This window comes from Phaethon lepturus, unplaced genomic scaffold, assembly GCF_000687285.1.
Source record: "Phaethon lepturus isolate BGI_N335 unplaced genomic scaffold, ASM68728v1 scaffold41350, whole genome shotgun sequence".
NCBI lineage: Eukaryota > Metazoa > Chordata > Aves > Phaethontiformes > Phaethontidae > Phaethon > Phaethon lepturus.
The window spans coordinates 22,280-30,659 of NW_010511903.1; the positions used below are offsets into that span (position 1 = coordinate 22,280).

Sequence of the window (8,380 nt, forward strand, 5' to 3'; positions counted from 1 at the left end):
TCTCCTGTGTGCTAAGTGAAATGTAAGAATAGACAAATAATGCATCTCAAATCTTCCATAAATTAATAGTCCCACTTGATTTTAATTCCATCGGTTGCACACTACTTCAAAAAGAGCTAGAAAATAACTGGCTTGTGAAATCTAGCTAGTTTTTTCCATCCCCCTCAACTGGCCAATGTTCAAACTTTTTCTTTCAGCATAACCAGAGGAAGCAGAAACCAAAAGCCATTTTCAGCCTGTCATAGCTTTGTCTCCCAATTACTCTACTGGCTCCTAAAAAAGAAGATCTTTCCAGCTGTAAAGTTGCCAAGGATACAAAGTGCCAGCCATGGGGAATGCATTAGTGCATTCTTTGCTTATGAAACAGGTCATCCAGTTTCCTGAAGCCCAGTGTAACAACAGCTGAATGAAATCATTTGCTTAACCAAACCTTAACTAGAAAGGAAATAATTCCCTTCAACCTATGAATACTGTGCACAGCTGCCTACTACTTCATCGTCATCTGTAAACATGAGAAACTTGTCCCCAACAGGATCACAATGAACCAGCGGTGTGGTTGATCTAGTATTGAAAATGTTTTTAATGTCCCTTAAGCTACATAATCTTTCATATATGAACAAAGTGACAATACTAAACGACTGGTTCCAAATGTTCAATTACTTCTTGGACAACTGCAAATAAACAAGTCACATTTCATTGTTTTGCTAACTGATACCCTCAGCGCACTGCCAGCAAACAGTAAAGTCTTGCCCTACAGATTGGGTAAACAAAACACTGGAAGTCATATCCAAGGTGCTCACATTCATCTTCAAGTCATAAAACGAACAGGTTCATCTCAGCTAATCAAAATGTCTCAGCTAACCAAAGTGTGAGATAGTTCTCAATCCATAACAGAATGTTTATTCCTCAGGCACATGCTTATCTGTGGCTGGATTGGTTTATAGCAAGTGGTGGACATAAACCTACAATGACTTATACAGTTAAGAGAGCAGAAACAGACTGATTATAGACAGAATATAATAAATGGTTTTCAAAAGATCAAGATATACATTTTCTGGTTTGCAATAATTAGAATAGGAAGCATTAGCAGACTCAAAGAAGCTGTTGTTTTCCAGTGGCTATCCTCATAACCAATGTTATAGGACAGCCAGAGTCTGCCAATTTTGGACAAAATATTTTAATGGTGTTTCAGATTTGTTTTGAGGCCCATTAGAAAATACTCACAAATTTAACTTTCTCTCAAATGCTGTGTTAGAATGCTATTCTGACATGTTCTATACACTCAGGATTACATCAAACTTGTCAGAAAGTTTACAGGGATTATTGTAAAGGCAGATCCTTATGCAGAAGGTATTTAACCGAATTGCAAAAGTAGTTTACAATTCTTCCTGCCTGCCTTTAATTAAGGGGAACTTGTGTAAAATTTTGATGAATTCTCAGTAAACTTAATTCATGTGGATGATTGGAGAAAAATATTGCAGCCTACAGGAAAAGAACAACACACAAACAGAACAAAACAGACTTTAAAATCAAAGTCATCAAAGCAATATGCAAAAAAATGCAACATACATGTATCAGTTGGTAGAAATAATCATTGGTCCACTGAAGCCTCCAAAGCAATAACAATTAATGCAAAACAAGGGTGTGCTTCCTTCTGTACAAAAAAGAGCAAAATGGACTTAACCAGCCTATCTTACCATTTTGCCAGGCTCTCAGCCACAATCTAGATTAGCTGAACCCTCCTTATTTAACAAAGGTTAGTATTAATTTTCTCTTTTGATTCAGTAGTTGGCCATGATTCCGAACCACCAGGGCTCCACCTTCCACAGTTGAATTTTTGTAACACACACAGCTGACTGTGAGGGATTGACTGTCACTGCGAACAGTCCTCCATAAAGGCCGCTGAACAAACAGTATTGTGACAACAGTATATCCCACTATGAGTTCACAGCTTGCCATAGGAATTTGCATTAATTGTGACATTATATGTTCAAATTAATGAAATATTCTGATTTGTGTTCCTATGTGTTCATGGCACTTCTACATATTACTTATAAAGAAGTAATAGACGACTTGTTTAATATGAACAATCTTCCAGATGGTGTGATTCTAAGATACGTATAATTAAGCATCTTAATCTTACCATTGTCTTCAATGGAGAAATAGAAGATGTCGCTGGTAGCATTATCACCTTCCTTCAAGATGTAGCTGATCCTCATTTCATCAATACTGGCTAAGAAAAGAATATGCTAAAGGAATCATCATAGAATTTTTACTACAGAATATAGGACATAGTTCATTCTACCTTTAGTATTTGATTATTTAGTAATAAGTTGGCTAATTTGTGGATAAAGCATTTCAGCAAACTTGTATAATGTGGCATGACTTCTGACACTGGTCTATACTCAGCAACGCAACATAAATTTAGTTATTATCTCAAAGAACAATGGTAGTGAGATATAGTTTCCCCATAAATATTTATTTTTTAGTACTAAAGTCACATCCTTGTTTCAGCACATTAGGAAGGATTACTTCGCTATAACTATAGAGTAAAGATCTGCTCATTTTTTAAGATCAATTTAATCAATTTTTTTAAGCTGTTCTGTGACACACAGAACTGTTGCAGGTACATTGGGAACGAACACAAGAATGTATTAAAGCAGAAATAGGTTTAGAAGTCAATAAAATTTTGATTCAATATTCCCAGAGAATAAGGGAAAACCATCAGGATATTTCTATTACCCTAAAGTTGCAGGTGTATTAGCCTGTGCCACATTTGGTCAATGTGAAGACTTCAGGGAAGTCTTCTACTTTTGCTTTTATTTTAGTTAAATAAACAACAATTTCATTTGATACAAAAATGTTTGGGATATACCTAAATGTTCTTTATACTCCATTCAACATTAAGCTGTTCTAGAGCTAATTCTGATCTACTAAGAGACTTACTCCCCTGGGATTACCAGTTGCTCTTGTTCTGGCATGGCAGATTTGGGTACTTTCTGTCAACTGAAAATGTATAAAACATTCTTGAATGAATGGCAAATGATTTTTCACAACACTGTAGCTTGGCAGATGAACTGCAGACTTTAAAAAAATAAATTGTGTTATCATATAATCTTAAAGCTACAACCTGTCTGGAAATTATAGTTAAATACATATAAAGACTTTTTCTCTCCCTGGATTGTTTTCTTTTGCAAAAGAGAGGTAACATACTTGAGCACATAAATATAATGGAGACCTCTAATCCTATTATAGTGCCTAATTAGAATTTTGGTAAATATTGTCCCTCCCTGCTGATAGTCAAAGCACACTGGAGGTAGGCAAAGTCTAGGCTAGAAGTTTCCTTGTGAAAGCTTTCAACATATTATTCTATGCAGGACGGATGAATGACAGTCCTAAACCCAGCAAAATCCCTAAGATTGGCGGGAGCACAGGAATATTTATAGAGTCTGGCTGCCACTGCTGTGCCCCACCATCCTCTGAGGCTCTTCCCTCTGCACAGGTTTGGTGGAGCTGACCCAAAGGAGGCCTCGCTACCTACTGAGCTTTCTCTGTGGAACAGAATCACACAAAATGTCACCCAAACTCCTGAGGCTATACTGGGTGTCCCCTATGTTTTTTGTGGGTTTTTTTTTGTTTTTGTTTTTTTTTTTCTTTTTTTAAGTACTAGATCCAGTGACTCAGAGAAATGTTAAGCACATTTCCAAACAATTTTCTCTGAAGACAACAGTGATTTTTGAGCCTGGGTTTAATTTCCAGGCAGGCAAACAGGTACTTAAGTCTTCAAAAAAACCTGGAGTGGGATCTCCAAATCATCATTTCAGATTTTATCCCATCTTCTTATGAGCAGTACCATGCTCTGTACCTGGTAAGATGTATATTTAACACACAGTAGGAAACATTAATGCATGCACATACAATATATAACTTTGCTATTGTGTCTTCATAGGTAAAACAAAGCTTCATTTCTAAAATGTATGTATTAGAATTCTGAACATTTGCATAAACTTCATAGTTTAAAATAAATTACTTCCTAAATCCCCAAAACAAAGATTCAAATAACATAACACAAAATGACAGCTCATTGAGCCAAGTGTTTCTAAGCAAATACAACCATGAGCACCAACCTTCCATAAACGTTCTAATGCTCTCATTTCCAAGGCCAATATTAACGATGAAGCCATGCCTGGGCCTATCTGTTATTTTGTATTTCAACAGCTTGTGTGGACTGTCTCAATCCTCTGCCTTTAGTGCCTTACTAGTGATCAGAAAGCCTAGGTGCCCAGCGGGAAGTCTTCTTAGAGCAGGAACACCCTTGTTCACTACCAACTGCAGCACTCTGTTGTCCACTGAACTGATCTGAATCCTCATCATCTAGGGTTGATGGATCTCCTTGCTAGTGTCAGGGAAAAGATAAAAGTTTGTGTGCGTTCCATCAGTCACAGACAAGGAGAAGCTATCCTGGCTGGTTTCTGTACCATCATGTCTGTAGCTGATAAGATTCTCATTCAAGTCTTGTTTGGTGAAGCTGGTGACTAGGTAGCTGCTGTTGTACAAAATATGGCCATGCACTAGAACCTGAGTGACAGTGAATAGGAGTAAATGGTCAGGTGTATCCCCATCCTCCACAGGCAGCTCAAAAGGGGTAATCAGCCTCATCTCCCCTTCCTCAACAACCAGGTCACCAATAGTTAGTACTGGCTTTTTATTGTCCACATCTGTGATGGAGACCCTGAAGGTATGGAAGACTGGGTTATACTCATCTGTCACTTCAAACTCAAAACTGTCCATCTTCACCTCATCCTCTGCAGTGTGAATGTAGTAGATCTCGTTGCCAGCAAGTTGGAGTTGAGTGAAGGAAACAATGGGTATTCCAGGACTGTCTGAACTCTCTAGATGGCCCTGGGTTGGGGAGCGGGTGACAGCAAAACACAAATTTTCATCAGGACTGTTAACATCACTTGTGCTGAGCAGATCAGTTGCGGGTGTCACCTTTCCACCTTCTTTCAGAATTACACCCTTGTTGATCACCTCAGGGAAGACTATCAATGCTACCAATGGTAATATAGAAGTACCTGTCTATCAAGGCATTAATACCATCAGTAACATCAAATTTAATCAGATCACGTACTCCATCTAGGCCAGTATGAACATAGTGGGTAAAACCCTGGTCTAAATCATCTTGTGTGAAGTTTGTGCCTTGTGTAACATTGCACAGCACTTCCTCTTGCCTGTTCAGATGCTGTAAGAAACCGTGCGCAGGTGCCAAACAGATGACATAGACAAGGCTCTTGTCCTCTGAATCAATATCTGTGGCTTTAAGGTCTTGACTAGAGATGGCCTTTGACTTGCCAATCTCTACTTCCAGACCATTGATTACCATCCTGGGGGTCTCATCATCTACCAGGATCACCGTAATTGGCATGTTCTGCTCCATTGTGTGGTGTCCATCAGTCAGCTGAATTTGGAATCTATCTTCTTTCGTTTCCGAGTCATCATGTTCATACACAATGCTGGAAGCCTCCTGAATCTCCTCCAGGGTGAAGCTGTGAACAGGCACAGTGCCTGTGGACAGCTGTTGCACAATCTGCCCATGCTTAGGAGGGACAGTAATAACAAAACGCAGCTCATCTGGAGGCACGTCTACATCAGCTCCTTTGAGGGGGGGGTGTCAATCACCAGGCTCATCGCCTCAAGCACCACGAATTCATGCACAAACAGCTCTGGCTTTTCATCATTGGTGGGGATGATGACAATGGGGAAGTACTGGTGAGGTGAGAAGTTAACACCATCAGAACACTGGAAAGTGAATCTATCCTCCACAGGCTCCATCCCTTTGTGAATGCTCTGCACATAGTTGACATGGCCCAGACGAACATCTCTGATGGAAAAAGCACTAATGGCAGTACCAGCTCTAGACTTCTCGGACCTTGGAGGTGGAGATGCATTCTCCAAATATCCTGAAGTGGACTGAACTGTGACAATGCACAAGATATCATCTGCGGGAGTATCTACATCCTCCACATCCAGATGATCCAGAGTTAGAGTGCTCTTCCCTCCCTCGAGGACAGTGAGCCATTCTGCTGCAACCATCACTTCAGGTGCAATGCTGTCCACTAACAATATAGTTACAGCCACACGCACCCTTTGTACTGTGCTGCCTCCCACCACCCATTCACTGGAGAAGTCAGAAATGGTGAGATTGAAGCAATCATACCTCTTTTTCAAGCCAATCTCTGCACTGGTGAGCATAGGCTACTACTCCACTGATGAGGTCATGCTGGGTAAACTTTTCTGATCGCACTCCATCCACAAGGATTTCACCCAACTTGGGTGGATCCTGCACAATGAAAGTCAGCACCAAGTCATCTACATCCTCATCTGTACCCTGGATAAGCGACATAGTAATTTTAGTAACACCATTTTCCAGACCATCAATGGCTGCTCCCACCTGTCTGTGACCACCAGGGAGACCGATACTTGGGTTTTCATCATCCACAGGCTGCACAGCAATCTTGACTGTGATTAGCACATGATGGACTCCATCGCTCACTTCCAACTGATAAGAATCACTGGCAAACTCATCACCATTGTGCTTATAGGAGATGCACCCACCAGCAATGTCATCTAGCAGGAAGGATTCCCCTTGCACCATCAGACCTTCCTCCAGATAATGTAGATGGCCATTCTCTGGAGCTCGAGTTACAGTGAAGACAATCTGGTCTGCAGATGTGTCCTCATCTGTGGCATCCAGTTGATTGCTGGTGAGGAGGAAGCTGTTTCCCTCAAGCACAGTGAAGCCAGTATTGGTGATCTGAGGTGGCTGGTTGTCCACTGGTTGCAGGAAGAGAGTAAAGGTACGTTGTAGAAAATTGCCAGCTGAGTCCTCTACAAGGAATGTGAACTGAGCCACCCGTGGTGTGATCGATACGACACCTTATGGTGGTTGACCTGAGCTTGAGTGAAATGTGTAATGGATGTCTCGGGACTCTTGGCCAACACAATCTCTCCAGTGACCACAGAGTGGTCATCTGTGTCAGTTGGGGTGTCAGTAAAGTGTACTTCAGCCCCCTGTCATCTGTATCCAGGTCAGCGTACCATAAATAGTGCTTCTTAAAGACAGTCAGCTGGTACTCCTGCACTGTCATCTGCAGGCTAGTACCTGGGTACAGTGCAGGTGGCAGGCTGTCTACTGGTTGGACTTCGACAGTGAGCACATGCCCCCCTGACTGGTTAGGGGGATCGCTGTCATCCTGCAGCTGGAACATGATGCGGCCCATCACCGGGCTGGCACTGTGAGCTCCCGTGTGCCTGAAGGATGGCCTCCCATCAAGGATGTCCTGCTACAGCCACTCATCTCACCACTCTTTCATAGACATGTTCATCCTCCACAAAGTGCCAGGGGGAGGAAGAAGAGTCATTCTCCAACCCTGCTCTGCTTTCTTTGTTCTCGTAAGATTCTGGTGGCTCTATCTGATGCAGCAGCAGCTCACCAAAGCAGCGGGAGTGTAGTAGGGACACTGAGGAGTCCTCAACCAGGACAAATTGGATAGACATATCAGAGTCAATGTCTGTGGCACTGAGGACAAAAGGTGAGATTTGGACAGTCTGGTGCTCAGCATCATCAGCCCCGTATTCACATTCAGCAGCAGCGGCTGATCATCATCATGAGCAATGGTGATGGGGTACAGAAATTCGACCTGGTGCTGCCCACCTGCCATGCGGAAAACAATGTTGTCACTGTAGCTGTGCTCACCGCCATCGTGCTGGTAAATCACCTGCCCTGCTGCTAGCTCTGCAGCAGTGAAGTGGCTGGGTGGTACACCCAGTAACTTGAGCTTCCCACACCACAGGCCCTGTGTGACCCAGACCTTCACCTCTTTCAGATTGTCCCCATCACTGATCTCCAAGTTGCCAGACAGGGGCCATGACTGGCCCTCAAAGAGCATCAGGTGCAGGCCAGCCACATGACTGAAAGTGGCCACAGGGGCCAATGTGTTCATGGGTTTTACCAGGATCATGAAAGCAAAAGGCTCCGATGAGGCGCCGTCAGGGTCCATCACTTCCATTTCCACCTGGAAAAGCTGGTCTTGGTCTGAGTCCTGGGTAGGGGGCTGGTAGGCAATCTTCAGAGCTCTCACCTCCTGCTGCGAGAAGGCAAAGAGGGGGCGGCTGGGGTCATCAGTGCTAAGCAGAAAGCCTTACTGCCCTGGGTCACTAGGCCAGACAGAGGTGAGGTTGAAGATCGGGAAGTCCAGGGGGGTCTCCAGGTCCTCAGCAGCCAGCATGTCCAGGGTGAGGGCTGTGAGTGCAAACCTGGTCCACCTCCATCACAAGCAGCGCCAGGAGGCTGGGCTTAGGCGACATACTGCCAGCTCCC

The 8,380-nt window shown here is 42.9% G+C and overlaps 1 pseudogene; it reads right to left on the reverse strand.

Moving 5' to 3' along the window:
- Window positions 1-2,143: 2,143 nt before the first annotated feature.
- Window positions 2,144-8,376, reverse strand: LOC104619407 (annotated as a pseudogene).
- Window positions 8,377-8,380: the final 4 nt, after the last annotated feature.